The 24,161-nt window shown below is 41.4% G+C and overlaps 1 pseudogene; it reads right to left on the bottom strand.

The window, feature by feature from the left end:
• Positions 1–6,002: 6,002 nt before the first annotated feature.
• LOC147457302 (uncharacterized) lies at positions 6,003–7,860 on the bottom strand (annotated as a pseudogene).
• Positions 7,861–24,161: the final 16,301 nt, after the last annotated feature.

Genomic DNA, 24,161 nt, shown 5'->3' with positions numbered 1-24,161 from the left:
CGTTTTTTGTTTATGCATGTTCTCTCTCTCTTTTCCTCTCTCAATGCGTGCGTTTTTTGTTTATGCATGCTCTCTCTCTCTCTTTTTCTCATAGCGACGCTTATAGCGACGCTCATAGCGACGCCGGGAATTTTTTTTTTGAGCGTCGCTGTGTGAGCGTCGCTAATATGAAGAGCCTCTTGTAGTGGGTGGACGGTGGCCGAATTCAAAAGCGGACTTGTCTTCTCAAGGGTGGCCACACATGGGCAGATTGGAGGGTCCGATTTGGACTTATTCGCACAAGGGCGGCTACACATGGCTGTCTCTCATAAGAGAGGACAGCCCTTTTGGCCTATAAAAGGAGGCCATTTCTACAGACATTTCATAGTGTGAAGTTGATGCAACAAGTTGAGTGTGAGGTGGTGAGAGTGAAGCAAGGCGGGAGCTCTATTAAGGGTTTAATCCCTTTGTAAACTACTTCTTCTTTTGAAGTGCTAAAGGCATTGAGTGGCTGCTGTCCTGTGGATGTAGCCCACATTGGGTGACCACGCATATCGTGTGTACTCTCTCTCTCTATATACTCTATAATCTCTTGTGTGTGAAATCTATCTCTCTCCATTAAGTAATCTACTCAAATATCTATTTAGCTACGTCTTATTTCCTAACAACTGGTATCAGAGAAAGGTTTGCTCGTAGCTAAATTATCTCAAGGAAAGGATTCCTTGAATTGAGTGGGAGTTATGGTGGAGGAAGGGAAGCTCAAGATTGAGAAGTTCAACGGTAAAAACTACCAACATTGGAAGATGCAGATTGAAGACTATCTCTACCAGAAGGACCTCTATTTGCCACTAGGCGGTCTTGCAAAGAAGCCCGCAACGATGGCAGATGAAGCATGGATTGTCCTTGATCGAAAGGCACTGAGAACAATCCGGTTAAGCTTAGCGTCAACGGTGGCCTTCAATGTTTCGGAGATGAAGACCACGGAGGACTTGATGAAGTCACTTGATGACTTTCACGAGAAACCATCGGCATCCAATAAGGTATTTCTTATGAAGCGCTTGTTCAATCTAAAGATGACAAAGAATGGTTCAGTTGCAGAACACCTAAATGACTTTAACACAAACATAAGTCAACTTCGATCAGTGTCTCAAGAGTCTCAAGACAACAAGCCAACATCGGAAGCCAATGTGGCAGGTAAAGTAGAGCAAGATGCTCTAATTCTCTCATTAGACAATGTGTCTAATTCCTGGATAGTAGATTCCGAGGCTTCATTCCATGTGACACCACACAAGCAACATTTCCAAGACTACACCAAAGGTAATTTTGGGTATGTATACTTGGGAGATGATGAAGCTTGTGAGATTGTCGGCAAAGGTACAGTTTCTGTCAAAACTGCTAACGGAAATGAATGGAAGCTTAAAGATGTTAGGCATGTTCCTTCTCTTCGCAAAAATTTGATCTCTACAGTACAATTGGACGATGAAGGTCACAACATTGCATTCGTACACAAACGGTGGAAGATCTCAAAGGGATCTTTGGTGGTTGCCAAGGGAGAAAAAGTCAGTACACTTTACTTGTGTACTGTTAGCATGCAACCTTCAGCTTGTGCAGCAACTACAGAAGTTGGCAGTGCGGTGTGGCACTACCGACTTGGGCATATGAGTGCCAAAGGAATGCAAATCCTTCAAACAAAGAAGCTTCTACCAGTTTTGAAAGAAGTGGACTTAGAGTTTTGTGAAGATTGTGTTTATGGTAAACAAAAGAGGGTAAAATTTCAAAAATCAGGAAATAAAAGAAAAAATAAAAAACTTGAGTTGGTTCATTCTGATGTTTGGGGTCCTGCAAGTACACCATCACTTGGTGGCTCATTGTACTATGTAACATTCATAGACGATGCGACTAGAAAAACATGGGTTTATGTCATGAAGAATAAATCCGATGTATTTTCCATATTTCAAAGGTGGAAAGCCTTTGTGGAGAATGAAACAGGTACCAAGGTTAAATGCCTCATATCCGACAATGGAGGCGAATATTGCAGCCAAGCTTTTGAAAGCTTTTGTGCTAGCAATGGCATTCGGAGGCAAAGGACAACCCCAAGGACACCTCAACAAAATGGGATTTCGGAAAGGATGAACAGGAAAATCATGGAGCGAGCACGAAGCATGCGGCTACATGCAGGCCTACCGATTGACCTTTGGGCGGAAGCTGTAAGTACGTCTGTGTACTTAATCAATCGGTCACCCTCAACGACATTGGATGGGGGAGTTCCAGAAGAGGCATGGATAGGTAAACCAGTGAATTATGCATTTCTCAAAGTGTTTGGGTGTGAGGCTTTCCTGCACATAGATAGAAGCCTAAGATCAAAGCTAGATGCAAAGTCCAAAAAGTGTTTCTTCATTGGCTATGGAGAAGGAGACTTTGGGTATCGCCTATGGAATCCTGAAGATGGTAAAATCTTAAGGAGTAGGGATGTAATTTTTAACGAACAAAATATGTACAAAGATTACTTGGAAAGAAAACAAACAAAAGAAACAGGTGATGAGTACATGGAGCTTGAGGACGGTGAAGACTCAAGGACTGCAAACGGTGACAATGTGCAACAACGTCAACCAAATGAGGAGCCTCAACCTATTCCCCGAAGATCTACAAGAGCAAGTAGACCTCCAGAAAGGTTTGTTCCTTCTTTCAACCATCTCTTGATCTCAGATTCTGGAGAGCGGGAATCATACGAAGAAGCTATGCATCATGAATCCAAAGAAGAATGGATGAAGAGCATGCAAGTGGAGATGGACTCACTACATCGCAACCAAACATGGGAGTTGGTTGAGTTGCCTAAAGGTAAGCGGACACTTCAAAACAAATAGGTGTACAAGCTGAAGGAAGAAGAAGGTGGGAAGAAAAGGTACAAGTCTAGGCTTGTGGTAAAAGGTTTTTCTCAAAGAAAGGTATTGACTTCAATGAAATATTTTCTCCTGTTGTAAAAATAAACTCAATTAGGCTTGTCTTAAGCCTTGTGGCTGCTCATGATCTAAATCTCGAGCAAATGGATGTAAATATGGCATTCCCTCATGGTGACTTAGAGGAGGAAATCTACATGCTTCAACCAAAGGGGTATGAAGTAAAAGGTAAGGAGAAAATGGTTTGCAGATTAAAGAAGAGCTTGTATGGTTTAAAGAAAGCATCAAGACAATGGTACTTGAAGTTTGATCGATGGATGTTGGATCATGGATTCACAAGATGCAACTCGCATCACTGCGTCTACACGAAGAATTTGGGAGACGGGAAATTCATCATCCTAATGTTGTATGTTGATGACATGTTGATTGCAAGTGCTAACATGCAGGACATCAAAGACCTAAAAGAGGAGCTGTCCAAAACTTTTTCAATGAAAGATTTAGGTGCTGCAAAGAGGATACTTGGTATGAAAATATCAAGGGACAGGACGAAGAAGACAATAAAGCTATCTCAAGAAGATTACATCAAGAAGGTACTAGAAAGGTTTGCAATGCAAAATGAAAAACCAGTTTCTACACCTTTGGTTGGTCATTTTAAACTAACAAAGGATATGTGTCCAAAGACTCAAGAGGAGATAGCCTATATGTCTAAAGTTCCATATGCTGCAGTAGTAGGTTCTCTAATGTATGCTATGGTCTGGACAAGGCCAGACATTGCACATGTAGTGGGAGTTGTGAGTAGGTTCATGGACAACCCAGGTAAAGAGCATTGGCAAGCTGTGAAGTGGATACTTAGGTATCTAGAAGGGACAACAACAAATGCTTTGTATTTTGGAGGAAATGATATTTTTCTAGAAGGGTATGCTGATGCAGATATGGCAGGTGACAAAGATACTCGAAGGAGCACTACTGGCTATGTGTTCACGGTTGGAGGCACAACAGTAAGCTGGGCTTCAAAGCTACAGAAAGTGGTTTCACTTTCTACCACGGAAGGAGAGTATGTAGCAATGACGGAGACAAGCAAAGAAATTTTGTGGCTTCACAGATTCTTAGAAGAGCTTGGATTCAAACAAGACAATTGTGTCTTGTACAGTGATAGCCAAAGCGCTATCCATCTTGCAAAGGACTCAACCTTTCATTCAAGGACAAAGCACATTGAGGTGAGATATCACTTCATACGCACTCTTTTGGAAGAGGGACAGCTAAAGCTAGGAAAGGTGCATACAAGTGAAAATCCTACAGACATGTTTACAAAGGTGGTCAACAAGGAGAAGTTGAGATTTTGCTCATCTTCAATCGGCATTCAAGGATAAGAAGACAGAATGGAAAGCAGTCACAGGTTTGGTTTGGAGATCAGTCTCCAAGTGGGAGATTGTTAAGTATGGAGCCTGATTTACCCTTGTAATTTTATGTGATAAAAGCGTACATTTGTAAGGCTCCCATTATGAGGAGAAGCCATCGTGCGTGAAGGAAAATCACTCACCGGAAACCAAAATTTTCACAGACAAGAATCAGGGGCCAGACTATTATGGTCGGACGGCGGCCAGAAGTGGTCGGAAAACACCGGCCGGTTGGCCGGTGGCCGGTAGTCAATGGCTGATGGCTGGTGGTTGGAAGTCAATGGCCGGTGGTCGGTGGCCCAATTCAAAAGCAGACTTGTCTTCTCAAGGGCGGCCACACATGGGCGGATTGGAGGGTCCGATTTGGACTTATTCGCACAAGGGCGGCTACACATGGCTGTCTCTCATAAGAGAGGGCAGCCCTTTTGGCCTATAAAAGGAGGCCATTTCTACAGACATTTCATAGTGTGAAGTTGATGCAACAAGGTGAGTGTGAGGTGGTGAGAGTGAAGCAAGGCAGGAGCTCTATTAAGGGTTTAATCCCTTTGTAAACTACTTCTTCTTTTGAAGTGCTAAAGCCATTGAGTGGCTACTTTCCCGTGGACGTAGCCCACATTGGGTGAACCACGTATATCGTGTGTACTCTCTCTCTCTCTCTCTCTACTCTATAATCTCTTGTGTGTGAAATCTATCTCTCTCCATTAAGTAATCTACTCAAATATCTATTTAGCTACGTCTTATTTCCTAACAACAATCAGCTCACAGTAATTCCTCATTACAACCAATATTCAATGGATGCCTACGTCAACTGGAGACATCAATCTAGAGTACTCATAATTATGATAGGTGCTCTGATAAACGCAAGGTCTTCACGCCAACCAGTTTATTGGGAGGACATGAAAAGCTAGAACAAGCTCCTTCTGAGTAACACCATATAGCCCCAAAATCCTCAATCTAAAATACCAATGTCATTGGGTAAAATCCTTAACAATCTTAGCAATTGTGAGGGAGAAAACTAGAACGACCCCTTCATTCTTGATCGCATACAAACACACATAATCAACAAAGTAATAGAGAAAGATTGGTCCAGATCACATAGATTTGCCTTGCAAACAGTGTCAAAAACAACAAAAGAACATTGCATCGACCATACCACAACAGCTGCCAAAATAAGGATAAAACAAGAGCCCTGCATGGATCGTCTCAAAACAACTCTACCAGACAATAAAGCACCCCTACAAGGAAGACACGCATTAGCCACTAAACAATGGTAGCATACATCGTTTTTCCACTGTTTCAGTGAGGTAATAAAACTCGTCTTTGTGCTTGTCTGCAAGGTATTGAACTTCTCCTCCCATGCTTGCAATTTGATCACCTTTCTGTCCCATGTCACATTAGTCAAACAATCTGTGATTAGTTTTGATATTGATTTCAAAATAAAAAACCAGCATAAAGAAGAGCGTATTAAACTCACTGTTGGGAGCCATACAAAATCTGTAATCAGTTTTTGTATTTCAAAACTAAGGAAACAACTTCATGCAGGAAACAGTTTGCAGCTCATCAAACCTGCATACAGGTTCGATTGAAAAAAGCCTAAGATACGTTAACCAGCAGTGAATCAAAAAGACGAGACATGATGTAATGTAGCTCAAAACGATGTTAAAAGATGCTGGCTGAGCAAAGTTATAGAGTGTGTAAGTTATGCACTCAAATGCTTGCCATACGAAAATCATAGACGAGTGCAGTGCTTGGTGCAGAAGCTTTGAAGAGTGCAAAGAATGTCCTCAAGTGTAACCTTTATCATGTCATCCCCTACGGGACAAGCCAAAAAAATATACATACTAGCTTTGTAGAGTTCGCAGCCATACAACATTATATGGGTCACATCCGAGTACTCATTGAGGTGGTCGCTACTCAAAGTCCTGCCATACAACCAAAAACACAATCAGATGCCAATCTAGATTGCAAACAATAGAAATCATAGTGTGATATTTATTGAGATTAGAAGAAATTAATACGAATTTCAAACCCAATAAGAAAACAAACATAACGAAAAGAAGAGAGCATTACTAGAGGTCTAGCCCACCCAATTCTAGCTCTCCGCATCCACATTTCAATTTAGCTGACTGTCAAAGGCTTTCGTTAGTGATCTCTTTCCGTAATGAAGATTGAATACATAGCGCGCACATTTACAAAGGTGGGACAACTCAAATTCAAGCTCACAAAAACTCATTGACCAACTACCTCATGAGAAGTATGATGCGAAGAAGTACCCTCATCCGCTCTATCCTAAAAGAAGACACGAACAAAGCTAGAATATTGACATGAAAGGAGAAAAGTAGAAAAGGGTGAAAACATTTGAAGACGAAGAATAACCTCAGTGGAGCTTGGAAGCACAGTAACTATAAATTTCCAATCTAGCCAAAAAAATTCAGATTCTTCGTCATCCAACCAAAAAAGAAGGGCTTTTCTCTTATGCTCATCAACTTCCACAATAAAAGCATCCTTCATTCGACAGTCATGTGAGAACGCAATGACATGGTCACCTGGCTCAAGCCACGGTGGAACATCACCTGGCTGCCCTCTTTGCACCAATCTCCTTCGAACGTTATGCCCACTAACTTCATACATTATCTCCATGTCATTCATAGGAGAACTTAACCAGAAAAATTTATGCTTTTGCCAAGCAAGAGGTCGCACCATGTCCTTACAATTAGTCCTCTCACTTGTGGGTACAAGAGGCATCCATGTTACCTCGTCCACGATGAAAATGCTTTGAATCAAAGATTCCACAACCATAAATAGCTGAAGTTCTCCTTCTTGTTCATGAAGAAACATTTTCTTCAAACGTCCTCTATGAAAAACTTCAGGCTGCTCGCATGTCTGAGATAGCTTGTCTAGAAAAACCACATAATCACCTTGTGCATACTTACATCCACGCAAAAAAGCCTTGAAGTAGTAAACACCTATAGCATTTAAATTCTCCAAAGTAAGCAAAGGTGCGTCCTTCCACTTGTAAACTGTTAGCAATGACTCCCTCTCATGTGCACTGAGAACAAAAAACTTCTTCTCCTTTCCACCAACAATAAGACCCTTGTTATCTACCAAGCATTTACAACCACTTGGAAGGAGCCTAGAACATGCATTCCATACATCCTTGGCTTTCTCTTCTGACGATGCTAAGAAAATACATTTCTCATGCCAATCAATGCAATCTGTAGGAGCATCTTGATCTCCATGTCCCTCTGGAAAAACCAAGAAGGAATGCACAAAATACTTGTCTCTATCAAAGCATCGCGCCCCATCCTTCTCAACATTGATTTGTTTCCAAATCCTTGTCAACAAACGACGACAAAAGAATTTGGTGTAAGAAATCTCATTCGACTTGTTATTGGTGGGTATACTCAAGTAGCCCGAAACACATCTCTCAAAAGAGAAGCACCAAAAACAATCGTGAGACCCATGTCTCAGTATGTCATCAACAATTTCACCATTACCTAATAAAACCCACAAACCTAATAAGACACATACATTTGAGAATGATGTGATTTTCACAATAGCTTGAAAATGACTCATACCTGCAACATGTTCCAAAGGCGAGCTATTTGGACCCTCCCACTCCTCCGACAAGATGCGCCATGAAAGAAAAAGAGATCGAAAAACTCTTATGTCATCTTGGGTCCATCCCTTCTCTCTCGTACACCCAAAAAAAATATGTGAAATATCAATGAGAATCTTTCCAAGAACTACATCCTCTTGGGAGATCCCATCGACCACATTAAGGATGTGCGGTAGACACCATTGGATGAATTTTTGACAATCCTCTGCTTTGAATATCTTGTAATGTCGAGAAGGATGTTGTGGCCATCGTCCACTATTCAAAATATTCTTGGGAATTGACCTCTCCACCTGTTTCACAGCCTTATCAATATCTTCTTTCATGGATGTAGAAGCCATTGACACCAATTTTCTTACATATTTTTGAAACAAGTTAAGAGATAAGATGTGCATGGAATCATAGACCAAGTCTCTATAAATATCAAAACCATATAAGTGATAGAGTCTCCACAGTCTAGACTCCCCGGACAATCCTCCTTTTCTCAAGGTGTTTTCCTTCTTCTTCTTTGTCATACATCTCTTTGACTTTTTAATGCTACTCCACATGCCTCCTCTTTGGAGGATACCTACCTTGGTAACTGTTTGCATCATACACATAGTGGTCACCCACAAGTGTTGCCTTTGCCTTGTCTCGCCTACAAAAACTCATGCCTCCATCTTTAACTTGCCCAAGTTTACATTGAGCAGGGTGATCTCCCGAGCATAACATGAGCATGCTTCTTAATGTGACTCTCCCACCTTGTATTTTGTCACTGATATCATTGGAAGGATATGCATAATTCATATCAAAACCCTCCACATAAGATCTTTCAAGATCTAAAAGCAAGGGATGTAAGAATGCACCAAGTATATCATTATGCTTTGTCTCCAAGTCTCTATGCGAGAGAGGCAAAAAAAATACGGGTAAAGATCCCAATACTGATCTTTTGCCCCCATTCATGGCCACTATTTCAACTACGGAACTATCTTTCATTGTTGTAGAAGCGGCTTGGAAGCCATCCGAATGTAGCATGAGAGCAAAATTCTGAGGATCCCCCTTCACAACACAAAAAGAAAGAAAATGTAAGTTGACTACATCAAGAAAAAGGCATAGAGTGTGAATCCACCATATATCATAGACATTATACCTGTATCATCTTTCTCTTGGCATGAACTTCTTTACAACATTTCGTGCATGTAAATTGATACTCTTCATTTGGCTCACTCCATACGAGCTCTGGACTCCTAGACTCCTTAGGAAACGTCCTGTAAGCTTGCTTGCAAAGATCATTATTACATATCACAGGTGCTTCCCAATATCATTCTGGGTTCTAAAAGTCTTGATAGACTCTCGTATTTTCCCCGTCCCAAAATTCGTTGATATGTGAAGGATAGTCACATGCCTTCTTATCCAACCATTGTCCTCTTTCCCTCCACATGGCTAGAAAGTCATAGCAAAATGTCTCACTAGCACACAAGAGCCGAAGTTGATCCAAAAGAGAGATGTATTGAAAAGAAATCATATCTTTCCTAGGCTTTTGACAGTGTTGGCCTCGCAACACTCTTTGCAATCACGTACCAAAGATGATGGATTGTCTTCGATACTACAATCACACTTCATAACTGTACCGTCATACGCATCCTCTGGGCTAGGTGCAAAAACTTGAGGATCATGGGACATATCCTCAGTGCCAACACAAAGCTTCCACTCCTGAGGAGTCACCATGCCCATCCCTTTGTACATTTGCAATAGCTGAGAGAAGTTGCATGGAATGCTCTTACCCCCCAATTGCCCATCCCAATTGCTCGGCTTGCGAACTAGGGGTGATGCAAGAGACCTTGCTTGCGAGGTCGTATTTTCTTTCTTCCGTGCATTCATATTCTATCCATCAACTAGAATTTTCAAAAGCTCATCTTGAAATTTCAAAGATGTGCGGTGTTGGCCGGTCACATAATGATTGGATGCGTATCACACAATCTAGTATGTACTAATCCAATTGCTCGTCATCCAATGCACTAGAACTCGGAGGGAATGACCTAGAGAATGAAGCATACTGATCCATGTATAATCGTGCACTGGCAAATTAATCAGAACTACTTTCAAGCATCGCATTGTGACATGTTTAGCATCACAAAAACGTCATAAACCCTTTTACTAGAAAAAGACTCGTCTCCCTTCCAAGATAACATATACAAGTGGTGAATGCCAAGAAAAGAAAATGTACTATTATACGTTCCTAGGCCATCACGAGGCGGTCAAAGTGATGCATCATATACCTAGCTAGTCCCAAGCCTCGACATCGTTTCAAAAAAACCATTATGGAAAACAATCTCAAAACATAAATGCATTACTTTTCGCAAGAGCTAATTCATGACAAAAAAAAAGCCAAGAGATCCACCCCATTGACATCAGTTGCAAACAATATACAATTTAAACTTGTACATCCTCACGAAACACAATTTCAAAGAGGGGGTGAGAGATTTGGAATTCTGACCTATGCTAGAATGTTGCAACCGAGAAATTGCAAGCGTATTAGTTTGATGAGGGGTTGGTGCCCTTGTGATGCGCAATAAATTAGGCGTTTGTAGCTGTCAAGCCAGAAGAAGAATGTGCTTGTAACGAGAATTAGTACATCTTCAGAATGTCAAATCTTTCTCAGCTTGTGCTTCAGCTAGAAGATAACTGGGTTTTTAATCAAAGGTAGTGTACGCCAGCTTGTGATTCTTGAGAGTATTCAAGCTGCCCGTTTCCTGCGTATCCGAACCCTCGTGCAACATTGTAGCAAGCCCAAGCTGCCCGTTTCCTGTGTATTTTCCTGCGTATCCGAACCCTCGCGCAGTATTGTAGAAAGCCCAAGCTGCCCGTTTCCTGTGTATCCAAACCCTCGCGCAGCACTGTAGCAAGCCCAACTGCCTGTTTCCTGCGTATCCGAACCCTCGCGCAGCACTGTAGCAAGCCCAAGCTGGCCGTTTCCTGCGTATGAGAACCCTCGCGTAGCACTGTAGCAAGCGCAGGTAGCGACTCAACGAGCGAAAACCTGCAGATGCCCTCTTTGCTCCCAAAACCTGTGCTCTCGGCCAAAAATTCACACTCAATTGTATAATCCAGGTTTCACACTTTAGGGCAAAGTTTTACATCGGACAATAGAACGTCCAACTTGCAGTGTTCGGGAAAAGTGTGCCTCAGTTTAGCGGTTGCAAAATCAAAGTAGCCGGTTGAGAAGAGGGCAAGAAGGAGAAAATTCCGCTTAAAATACATGAAAAATATTGTAATTTTGCAAAAATAATGGCTAGTATTATAAATTTTCCGGTTCAGATTTGTCTTGGAGGGATTTTTGTATGTTTGTGAAAATGATTTTTCCCGAACACTACGTCCAAGTGCAGACTCCAATTTGTGGTCGTGTCAAAAGCTTGGAGTATATTGGCTACCTATCTGCTCAACAGTCACGCACGTCCGGTGTTCACACGGTTAGAGACGACTGTAGAAATAGAACCAGTAGACGGAAACAAAACTATGCATTTTAAAGTGATGCTTCGTCTCAAGATATGTTCTAGATAATATAATTCTTGTATTGATTGTTTAATCATCCTATACATCACTTTCTTAGCTTAGACGGGGTACATATTACATAACCAAACAGCTTATGGTGCTGCCTGTGATGGATCATCTAGATATTACATAAGCAAATAGGTTATGGCCCTACTTGTCTGGGTACAAAAAGCATGCTGAACTAGCTATTATATCGCAGCCCTGCTCAAGAGGTTCGAGATATTGCATTGAGCTTGTTCAGCTGGGTCTTGAGCTGCATGACTTCGCCTCGCAAGGTACAAATTTGCTCTTCTAATTTGACCTCCTACACAGATTTGTTGGGATAAAAAAAAGAAAAATGTATAAGCATTGTTTGAACCACAAATTTCATACCTATGTGTTTCTTTTCAGCGAGACAAAAACCACTCAGCTCGTGGGTGAGTTGTTCTAGACATATCATTAGCAACAAAAATGCTAACAACATCTTGGTATGTTGTGCACGATGGGTAGATCATGCACTTCCAGCCAGATTCTGGTAAATCACCCCGTTACAAAAATTGGCAGGGCCTACTGGCCACAACCAAAATTGTGCACAGCTATATTTCTCTTATATTGGCCACAACCAAAATTGTTCAGTATTTAGCTTTGCCTCGTGTTAAATATATTTCTCTATATTTTTTGGCTATCTACTGGTAGATGTGGGGACGGGATTGCCTCTCTTTACGTCATGGTGATGGTGATAATACGTCATGGTGATAATACCTAGATAGTATTGCTTGTAGAGGCGCGCGACCTATAATATCAAGATGGGGAAAATTATGAGAGTGGGAGAGATATTCTAGATATAACTCATACAAAGTATTATCGTGCTTATGATTAGCCTACCTTTGCATAGCCAATCATGATGTTATGTCCTAAGGGTTTTTGACGTACTATACATGCTTCCTCCTTGTAATTGGAAAAAAATTGTATTTCGAACAAAATAAAAAATGTGAGATACACATCTATTTCCTGAGATAATTAAGAGGATTTGTCGATCATCTCAGCCACGTCTCCCGATCAGATATATTAGCTCCCTCTATGATAATGACCAAGGACAATTCCACAACTCATATTATAGCAAGAATATTAAGAAGTCAAAGATAATATGAGGGCACTACAAGATTAGTGTAGACATGTCTTATGCATGTATGTAGTGCAAATAACACGTCATGGTGATAAAACCTAGATAGTATTACTTGAAGAGGCGCGGGATCTATAATATCAAGATGGGGAAAAATATGACGGTGGGAGAGATATTCTAGATATAGCTCATACATAGTAAACTATATTGCGCTTATTACCTTATGTATGCATAGCCCACCCATGATGATGGCGCCATAAATATGACGGTAGATGTGGGGACCGGATTACCTCCCTTTACGATAAAAGCTCAAGGTTAATCCCTAGATGATATTGCTTGAGATGTGGGACAATATCTTTAACATATACTAAATGAAAAAAAGACAAAGATAACTTTAGGCGACATAAATAAGCATGCTACTCTGGTAGAATAATTGAAAATCATGTGTCCCTTTGAATCATGAATCCCATCTCATCATTTTGTGCATGATAGCCAATATGTGCTTATGATTAGCCTACCTTTGCATAGCCAATATGTGCTTCCATTGTTTGTGTAGAGAGGGGGCTACATCTCTCGATCAGATATATTATCTACCTCTATGATAATGACCAAGGACAATTCCACAACTCATATCATAGCAAGAATATTAAGAATTCAAAGATAATATGAGGGCACTACAAGATTCATGTAGACATATCTCATGCATGTATGCGGTGCAAATTACACGTCATGGTGATAATACCTAGATAGTATTGCTTGCAGAGGCGCGGGATCTATAATATCAAGATGGGGAAAAATATGACGGTGGGAGAGATATTCTAGATATAACTCATACAAAGTAATCTATATTGCGCTTATTACCTTATGTATGCATAGCCCACCCATGATGATGATGCCATAAATATGATGGTAGATATGGGGACCGGATTGCCTCCCTTTACGATAAAAGCTCAAGGTTAATCCCTAGATGATATTGCTTGAGATGTGGGACAATATCTTAAAGATATACTACCATGATAAAAATACAAAGATAACTTTAGGCGACAGAAATAAGCATGCTACTCTGCTAGAATAATTGCAGACGTGTCACTTTGAATCATGAATCTCATCTCAGCATTTTGTGCATGATAGCCAATATGTGCTTATGATTATCCTACCTTTGCATAGCCAATCATGATGTTATGTCCTAAGGGTGTTTGACTTACCTTACATGCTTCCTCTTTGTAATTGGAAAATATTTCTAACTCGAACAAAATAAAAAATGTGAGATACACATCCTTTCCCGAGATAATTAAGAGGATTTGTCATCTCAGCCACGTAAAGCCAAGGCCAGAGGAGCATAACATATGTAGACGCCCAATGTATTATGAGATATGATACCGCTTCCATTGTTTGTTTTTAGAGGGGCTACGTCTCCGGATCAGATATACTAGCTCCCTCTATGATAATGACCAAGGACATTTCCACAACTCATATCATAACAAGAATACTAAGAAGTCAAAGATAATATGAGGGCACTACAAGATTCGTGTAGACATATCTCATGCATGTATGCAGTGCAAATAACATGTCATAGTGATAATACCTAGATAGTATTGCTTCTAGAGGCGCGGGATCTATAATATCAAGATGGGCAAGAATATGACGGTGGGAGAGGTATTGTAGATATAACTCATACAAAGTAATCTATATTGCGCTTATTACCTTATGTATGCATAGCCCACCCATGATGAGGGCGCCATTAATATGATGGTAGATGTGGGGACCGGATTGCCTCCCTTTACGATAAAAGCTCAAAGTTAATCCCTAGATGATATTGCTTAAGATGTGGGACAATATCTTAAAGATATACTACCATGATAAAAAAACAAAGATAAATTTAGGCGACAGAAATAAGCATGCTACTCTGCTAGAATAATTGCAGATGTGTCATTTTGAATCATGAATCTCATCTCAGCATTTTGTGCATGATAGCCAATATGTGCTTATGATTAGCTTACCTTTGCATAGCCAATCATGATGTTATGTCGTAAGGGTGTTTGAATTACCTTACATGCTTCCTCTTTGTAATTGGAAAATATTTCTAACTCGAACAAAATAAAAAATGTGAGATACACATCCTTTCCCGAGATAATTAAGAGGATTTGTCATCTCAGCCACGTAAAGCAAGGCCAGAGGAGCATAACATATGTAGACACCCAATGTATTATGAGATATGACACCGCTTCCATTGTTTGTTTTTAGAGGGGCTACGTCTCTGGATAAGATATACTAGCTCCCTCCATGATAATGACCAAGGACATTTCCACAACTCATATCATAACAACAATACTAAGAAGTCAAAGGTAATACGAGGGCACTACAAGATTAGTATAGACATATCTCATGCATGTATGCAGTGAAAATAACACGTCATGGTGATAATACCTAGATAGTATTGCTTGCAGAGGCGCGGGATCTATAATATCAAGATGGGGAAAAATATGACGGTGGGAGGCAAAGAGCCGTCTTTGTGTGCTGCCTCGCTAAGGCGATGTCAGTTTGATGTGCACTCTATACATGAGTTTTGGAGTGTAGTACCATAACTAGTCATATACAAATTGAAGCAAGATGGCAATAGGTCTTATCATGGGGAGATAGGCTTGGCATTGGATGCTATGAGAAGTAGCTTGATAACACTAAGTCTCTTGCTTTTAGCCATGGACATTGTGTGGTATGTAGAGCTGGCCAATACATCTTTAGCTCGAGCACTCAACTTAAATAGGGAGGGCATAGGAAGCATGCAAAATCTTGGTGGCTATGAGAAAGGGAGGGAGAGTACATGATATATACCACAAGGGCACAGATTCCATGAGTGCATGAGCTATGCAAGCCAATGTTTCTTTTGTAATCAATAGACTAAATCGTCTCTCTTTTTCTCCCACTGTTGCTATCTCTTTGTGCATCTTGTGTTTATGTTGAGACTCGAGAAAGGGTCTGGCGCGGGAGAGAAGCAATCGGGAAGGGGGAAGGGGGAGGGGGATCTGGGAGTATGTTGGCAAGCTGCACAAAGGGTGGGTTGGAGACAATAAAATTCCAAGGAATCTTTGAATAAATAAAGTCTCATTTCCGACAAGGGAACTTATCCTCCACATTTGTAAAGTGGGCAAAGTGGAGCCAATTTTTTCCCTTGTGGTAAAACTCATGGGTGTCCTTTTTCCCACTTGGAGCTTTTTTTTCCCTCGTGGTAAAACTCATGGGTGTCCTTTTTCCCACTTGGAGAACTCAATATTCCCTGCATTTTTCCCATTGGGAAAAGTTTGTCTCTTTTCCCTTAACAAAATGGAACATGGGAAAAACTTTCCCACGAGTGAAAAAATTTCCCTCTTTGAGGTGCAATCTAAACCATTTTTTCCTTCATGTTTCCCGGTCAATAGTGGGATAGAAGTTTAAAAAAAACTCCCTTTCCACACATGGGAATAAACTAAAAGTTTCTTGTGAATTGTGCTGGTGACAAGAGAAGCCAGGGCTCAAGTTGGCGGGCTGCAAAAGCTGCAAAGGGAGACCTTAAAGGGGCATCATCAAGAAGTGTTGTTGAATTCAGCCAGAGATCGTCCGATCGCTTGCATGTGACTGAATGCTTTTGAGGATCATCAGTTCTGCGAGAAGGATAACGGTCTTTTTCATAAAACCTTCCGGTTCGTGGACAAGTCAGGGCTATTGAGAGCAGCCCATGTTGATAGATGATCACTTTTTGTCCTCGAGCTTGTTTTGTAAGTTTGAGGAAACCCACCATCGACTGAGTTTGTATATTTTACTTTGAAAGCAGTCACTACTCTATCTAAAGCTCCTCGCTCTGCTTGCCTCATCCATCTTGTATTGTTGTCTTCTCTTGTGCTCATACCTTGATTCCGTGTGGTTTTTTCGAGGAGTGTGTAAAGCAAAGAGAGGGAGGGAGAAAGATGGATTGTGTGTGTGCAGGAGAGAGTAAGAGAGGAGTTTAATGATTGTGGCTATACTGTCTTTCTTGGAAAGGATGCTATTGATGAATTAGTGCTGCTAAGGTGTATGTGATTAGGCGGGTGTATCGAGAACTGTGCAAATTGCGATCTTGTTAGTAAAGTCATACAGAAAATAGTGTGTGAGTGAGTCTATCCGAATGGTTTGGGGTGTCGGGTATCCGTTGGGTTATAGAAAGGCATTAAGTTTGTGTACTGTGTGTGTTCCCATTTCCCCCATACCAGCGTGAAGGCAAGAAGGTTTCTTGGGTTTAGCCTCAAAGATTCACATAGAGAAGAAAGGAGAAACATATTCAACAAATGGAAACAGTTACATAAAGTTGTTAAAAACAATGCTGGTAGTGGGGCAATCCAGAATCACAAAACAAACGTGTAGAAATCACTATATAAAATCTTCCACTACGTTGAACAACATTCTTGGGACCAAAGTAAGCTCGCATCATTTCAAGCAACCTTGCTAGATTGGAAGAAGGCTTACCTTACAAGGTGGGGTGGGTAACATATCACACATTACATGGTGGGTTAGCATTCTACTTATACAAAACAAAATTTTAAATTGTACTCTACTGACCATTTTGTTTTATTTCAATGTAGCACATACTGTTCAACCATGGTCCATATTTTGCCAAGACATATGACTCACTATCAATATGGTCCACACAAGGCATAGAAAAAACCCTCTACATGGCAAGAACAGGTTATTTTAAGCACACTAGACATAGGGGAGGAAAGGATAAGGCCAGTAGCCTATTAGAGTTACACCAATGGACTTATAGACGACTAATTCATAGAGCAAGGAAGAAGGAGCTTCTTAAGAGTTCCAAAATTACACGGTCTTGAAATCACATCCCCAAAGAGAAGAAACACTGATGGCTTGGGGAAATTCAAATGCAGGGGAGCGCCATGCGAGGTGGCGATAGTCACAAGTCAGGAGCGGGAGAAGATGGACCTGAGCTCGTTGTTTTTATCCTCTTTGATGCACCTCCTTCTTCCTCACTTTGTATCTCTTTGATGTGAAATCTCTGTAGACGAGCTCGTTCCTCCATTGATGGCAGCATCCCCATGGGCATCGGGCATCTTCTTTCCCTAAAAAAAAGCCACTTTTTGTATGGATTTAAGCTCTCCGGATCTTCAACCGCTGCAGCCAGAGCCTAAGCTGTGTAGGACAGGAAATAGGGGGCTCTGAGTGCTTGGAACCCATACCCAATGCCAAAGACATGTAGAGAAAATTGTTTCTCAATCAGAATTAGTCTTTCTGCATTTAGTGGGAGGGGGTGCCCACCACACAATCTTGTAATAACTTTCATTGCAAACAGTGGGAACTTTGCATTGTCGTCGGAGTATTCCTTGTGGTATATTATGATCTACAAAAATATAGTAATGAATTTATGGGCCATAAGTGAGATGAGTATTATTGCCAAGTACTTGATTTCCCTACAAACCTTTTTGTGGTTGAAACGCCCAATGTAGTGAGACAACACCGCATCCTTGCCTTGGACTCCAGTGACAAGCCCTTGCCGTGAGCCTCCCGCTCTTCTAAGGAAACTATCATCATACACTAGCACCTGTCAACAAAAAAATTGATCATGATATTTTATCACTTGGCCATCTCCAATACCATCTGAATGCACAACAAAAATTACCATCTGATTCTCGTCTATTTCCAACATCAACCTTCCCCACAAGTGAATAAACTGACTATTCATTACTGGAGCTCTAGGTGCCACTGACCTACCCATGTTTTCCAAGCCGAGTTGTTTTGTTGTCGATTGAAACTGCTCATCTATTGGCAAATTGGCCTCTGCAGACTTTGCTTCATTGAATGTATCTTTGACAGCTGTGTCAGCAATAAGATGTTTGTCTGCTCCATCATCATCCACAAATCCCATGTCTGCCTCACAAATTTGCAATTGCAGCTAGGCAGTAGTCCTCCTGTATATTGAGCTCATGCATGATATCTGTGAGCAGAACATAGTGGGTGTCTCATGCCATAGCAAAGCTGGGAGCGTAATTCAGAGGCAAAGTCACTTCCTTATTTGGGCTTTCTTGCTTGCACCCTATTGCTGCATCCGCAAGAGAAGCAAGAGTTAAGATCGCATCAAATGTTTCCTTTAATACCTCTACCCGCTCTTCTTCTGGGTCAAACTACACCTCCACATCCTATACCTCTTCCACCGGTGCCAATGGAAAACTACCAAAATTTGTTCTGACTGGGAAGTCTCTGACTCACCATCCATCTGCAGTTATTAGTAACAGACAAACCCGTGGTAGAATTCTACTAAGCAACAGTTTTTGAAGTGCTTCATACACTTGTCTTGTACAAGCAGTGCATTGGAGGGACACTTTTCTAGACAGTGATTCAGTCTCCATTGAAGCACTCTTGTCAGGGTGAAGGTCGGCTGGGTGCACATATCTCATGCCATCAACTGTCATGTAATTGTCACAAATGACTGCCTCATACTATTGCAAATGGGTTTGTAGGTACTCAAATGAGCAATCTATAATCCTCTGTATAGAAAAATGTGCATTAAACATTCTTGATAGTTCTGGTGCACGGTGATGAGCACGGGCGTTACGTGAATAGTTTTTCTTCACATGTATCCTCGCCCACAATGTATCTCTCCAGGACTATGATCCCCATGATTGAAAGAAAAAGCAAGCCAAAACTACTATTCAAAATTGGTCTCTATTTGGTATCATAACCAAGAAAATATTGAGCCTCAAGTACCCCTCAAGGTCTCTCTTCACTTGGTTATGTTCCATGCGCTAATGTCATAATAGGTGACGCCACTTGAGTCAGAACCAGGCGAATAGGGGCCCCAAGAATATTTGAAGGGCCCTATTTCCTTGGTTCTCACCCAAGTTGAATTTCATTGTAGCCACAACGTCTGTCTCCAGGATGCAGTCCCCCATGACTGAAAGAAAAAGCAAGCCAAAACTACTATTCAAAATTATAACCAAGCGAATATTGAGCCACGAGTATCCCTCAAGGTCTCTATTTGCTTGGTTTTCTCCCATGCACTAATGTCACAATAGGTGACATCACTTGAGTTAGAACCAGGCGAATAGGGGCCCCAAGAATCTCCAAAGGGCCATATTCGCTTGGTTCTGACCCAAGTTGAATTTCCGTTGTAGAGACAACGTCTGTCTCCAGGATGCGGCCCCCCATGACTGAAAGAAAAAGCAAGCCAAACTACCATAACCAAGCGAGTATTGAGCCTCGAGTATCCCTCAAGGTCTCGATGGAGACGCGAAAGCAAAGGACGCAAACTAGTGGAGGTCTCTCAATGCAGGATCACGAGAGGTGGCCAACTGGAAGAGTGTAGAAAAGGCAAAGGGAATGGTGATCTGTTTGTTCTACTTGGAGATGGATATGGTGACTGCAAGGGCGGTCGGCGTCTGAATCTAAACACAGGATCACAAGAGGTGGCCAAGGGGAAGAGCGCAAAAAAGTCAAAGGCAACGGCGATATGTTTGTTCTACTTGGAGATGGATATGGCGACTACAAGGGCAATCATCATTTGTCTCTAAACGGTCACTCGAAAAAGGAACGTGGGTTGCACTCACAAGGACAACCAGTAATAAATGGGCTCAAATTCCCATGCAATACGATTTACCAACCACAATCTCGGGTGTAATCATGCGTGTAAGTGAAGTTGTCACCCTCACCGAGGAACGCATTCTCAGTTTAGAGGCAGTATCCCTGCCAAACATTTTAACTATACACTAACCCCAGATGAGTGCTCTTCTGCCTCTTTTTGCATCCTTTACTATACATCATTTAACTCTACCCCCGTCGACGCTACGCGGTAATAAAACCATCTCTTTTGTGATCCCAACCCTTTTTGTGCATCTCCTCTTACTCTCTAGTGCTTCTCCTTTTTGCGTATCCTCCTCTTACTCCTCTTCTATAGTGCTTTAGTGACACAGAACTCTACACATAGTGAAGAGGTATGCTACTACACTTTGCACTTGTATTTTGTGTAGTCAGTACCAAGTAAATAAGGGAAGGTAAATCCTGTTTGTTGCACCTATTCGCTTGGTACTGACCATCGTCTTTATTGATGATGTTTGCTATTACACTTTTCTGAGGTTAGTACCAAGCGAATAAGGGAAGGAAAACTTTGTTCGATGCACCTGTTTGCTTGGTACTGACCTTGGAAAATATAAACGATGTTTTCTATTACACTTTTTTGAGGTCAGTACTAAGCAAATAAGGGGAAGGTAAACCCTGTTTGTTGCACCTTTTTTTTTATACGAAATACGCGTTTTGAATTTATAAGGGAGAAGCAAAATTACAACTTAACACCCTTGTAGGGGGTTTTGAGTTAGAAAACACTAGGGACAGGTGCAAAGGCCAAGTTTCAGACTTTACAAAAAGTGGTCTACTAAGTTTCGGGGGATACAACTGGCAATAAATAGTTAGAAGTTTATCCTTTTCCTTCACACCCAGTCTATCTCTTCCTGAAGCTTGGTAGCAAAGTTCAGGGCTTCCTCATATTTACTTGCTAGCTCAAGCACTTCATCCTTGATCTCTTGTACCCAATTATTGATAACATTTAGAGAGACATTGTCGTCGAGCAATCCCTGCAGGTCTTCAATCCTTCTTGCTTCCAAAGAGTCTTTGAAAATTGAGACTCTGTGCCTATAGATCCTCATTTGTTCTAGCTTGAGGTTAGCATCCTGCACAGAGAATCCATCAAATAAGATCTTCAAACTATGATCTTGAAATTGGAATCAAAAGGAAAGAATTTCTGGGCTTTCAAGGGTTGGTACTAACGAGGAAAGGATGGGGGTGTTGGTTTGGCAGTTGAGGCAGACAAAATTACCAACGGCTTACCTCGAGGATTGACTCCCGTGTTGACAGCAGCCACTCCTTGGCTGTGGCAGTGGAGAATTCTAAGGGTACCATCGGGGGAGGACCAAGGGGGGACATCATGAGGAGGGCCCGGACGCGGTCCTGCTCGCGTTACGGGAGTGTCCCTTGGAAAGGCATCACCACTTTTCCAAGCTTCTTGTAGTTGCTCTGTGAAACCTTGAGGGAGGTTTTGAAAAAATTGTTGGTTAAATAGACTAGATGGACATGCCTGAAAATCAAGGACCGGGTTTTGGCTGATGAGTGGTTTGTGAGGTGGTGGGCTGGATTACCGCCATGCGTTTTCATGAGAGGTAGACATTGATGGAGCAAAAGACGTCGTGCGCTCACTCACACACCAAGACGAATCAACACCACACAAGGAATTTCCTTAAATTCCTCACCTCACTCACCACCACTCAAGAGATCCATAAATATACTACTCAAAAGCTCAATTGAAACTCCAAACACCTCGAACTACAAACCCTTGCCTGCTGGCAAACACTATAAGGTGAGTCGAGTTGATCAACACTTGAAATCACACTTAATGGTGACCAAAATATACAAGAAAAACCATCAAAAACTCAAAAAATACAGCCACAAAATTCCTCTCTCAAACCATTGAAAAAGCTTTACCAAACTCCACTCTGTTGTACTCTTTGGAGTAGCGTCAACCCTAATGGCACCGATACAGGGTCACATAATCTTGCAGAAAGACGCACCTTCTTCCCTCAATTCCTCGCACACACACATCCATGGAAACCTCAGAACGTCCATAGACTCTCCCAAATGCAAAATTGAAGAGAGAAATCTCTCATTCACTCCTCCACACACTTGAAAACAGGACGCGAACGCAACGAGACTGCAGTAGACCACCTGTAGGAACCTTTCTTCCTTCCCCACACCGAGAGGTCAAACTGCTAAGAATTCCTTTCAAAAATAATCCCTCAGCCTGGACCATCATGGAAACGTGAGTGATGTGGCAATTTGATACCTTTTCACACCATTTTTGGTCATTTGTTGACTTTTTTAGCCCCAAGTTTGGCTAGTTTTGACCCCCGGCGGGCATTTTTTGTGGAAAAAACCCCAAACAAACTCTAAAATTCACCAAATTTTGTACGCTCAATCCTTGATACCCAAATCACTTTTCCAAATCCCCCCATTCTACTTTTGACCACTTCTAGGGCGGTGCACGTATCACCGCACATCAGGCACCGTAAATAGATAGTTACTGCACGTGCCAAACTTCTTGACCAGGATGAAGGTGCCCACACATCCCACTTGAATTATTCACATTCTAGACAGATCAAACACATTCCCTCGAACCAAAAGAAGCCACCTAGAACCATATCCAATGTCTTGATACCCTATCCAGGCATGTACGTGTATCCGACTGTTGGCACTAGAACCTGACTCTTCACAATGCGTGCACGATGCATCATTTTTGAAACTTGAAACCACTTTGCAAAGATCCCAAATGCATGTATATACATCTTTTTGTACATATGACCGTGCATATAAACGCTAATTTGTAGACGCAAAAAGCGATCTATCATCATTGCCCACCAACTAGGTAGAGCATTTATGATCAACCAAGAGACTTTGCATCTGGAACCACATTCCTCGAAAAATATTTCTTCAATCTATAACCATTTATTATGTAGCACAAACATTCACCAGACAATTTTTCCAACTCATATGTGCCATTAGAAAATACATGCTTCACTTTGTATGGACCCAACCATTTGTCCCTCAACTCCTTTTGAAAAGTAAAATCCAAGCAAGAATCATACTTCATCACCACATCTCCCTCTTTGATCTCTTTCTTTGGCAACCTCTTATTCATTTTCTCCATTTGTGTCTCTGCTTGTTGAAGATAATAATCACTGGCTTTCTATCTATTCATTCGCAACAACTCTAGAGAAAGAATTCTCTCTTGCAGCTTGTCATTATGCTCACCTTGCATCCTGCACAACAACTTCATGGCATCCAACTATACTTGTATGGGCATAAGAACTTCCTTTCATAAACAAATTCATATGGTGTAAACTGTGTGGACACTCTATGCGCAGTTCTATAAGCCCACAAACACTTTTCCAAGTCCAATTCCCACTCTTTAGGATGCTCTCTAGCATACTTTGATAGCATCTTCACAATTTGACCATTGCAGTTCTCAACCAACCCATTGCATTGTGGGTAGTAAGGAGAAGAATTCCTATGCTAAATTTTCAATTTCTCCATGAGAGAAGAAACAAGTTTTCCCCTAAACCCTGGTCCATGATCAGAATGATAACCATAGGAGATCCAAACCTGCAACACACCTATTCATACAAAAAAGAGGCCACTCTTCCTGCTATTTTACATCTTTTATTGCTCTTGCCTCCACCCATTTTGTCAAATAGTCCACAGCCACAAGGATATACCTTTTGCCATTGTTGGTCCTCGCATTGGATCTACAGCATCTACTCCCCATTTTGCAAATGCATCAAAAGACATTATAGCTTTTTGAGGCTCAATCAAAAGCTTTCGATTTACAAATACTTGGCATTCATGGCATGACTTGCACTAAAAATAAGCATCACTCATCATAGAGGGCCAACAGTAACCTGCTCTCAAAACACGAAAGACAACCTGATCCTTGCCTTGATGGCATGTTTCTTCATGACAGTGCTCCAAAATCAAGCCTATCTCTTCTTTATACGGCACTTTTCTCAAAATGCTATCCTTGCCATAAAGCATGGATCCTCACCTACCAATGTTTAGTTTCTTCCTTTTGCAACTATTCT

The sequence above is a fragment of the Adiantum capillus-veneris genome, chromosome 5, assembly GCF_014529385.1.
Source record: "Adiantum capillus-veneris isolate H3 chromosome 5, ASM1452938v2, whole genome shotgun sequence".
NCBI classification, from domain to species: Eukaryota; Viridiplantae; Streptophyta; class Polypodiopsida; order Polypodiales; family Pteridaceae; genus Adiantum; species Adiantum capillus-veneris.
Note: the sequence above shows the minus strand (reverse complement) of the source record. Positions and strands in the feature narration are given on the sequence as shown.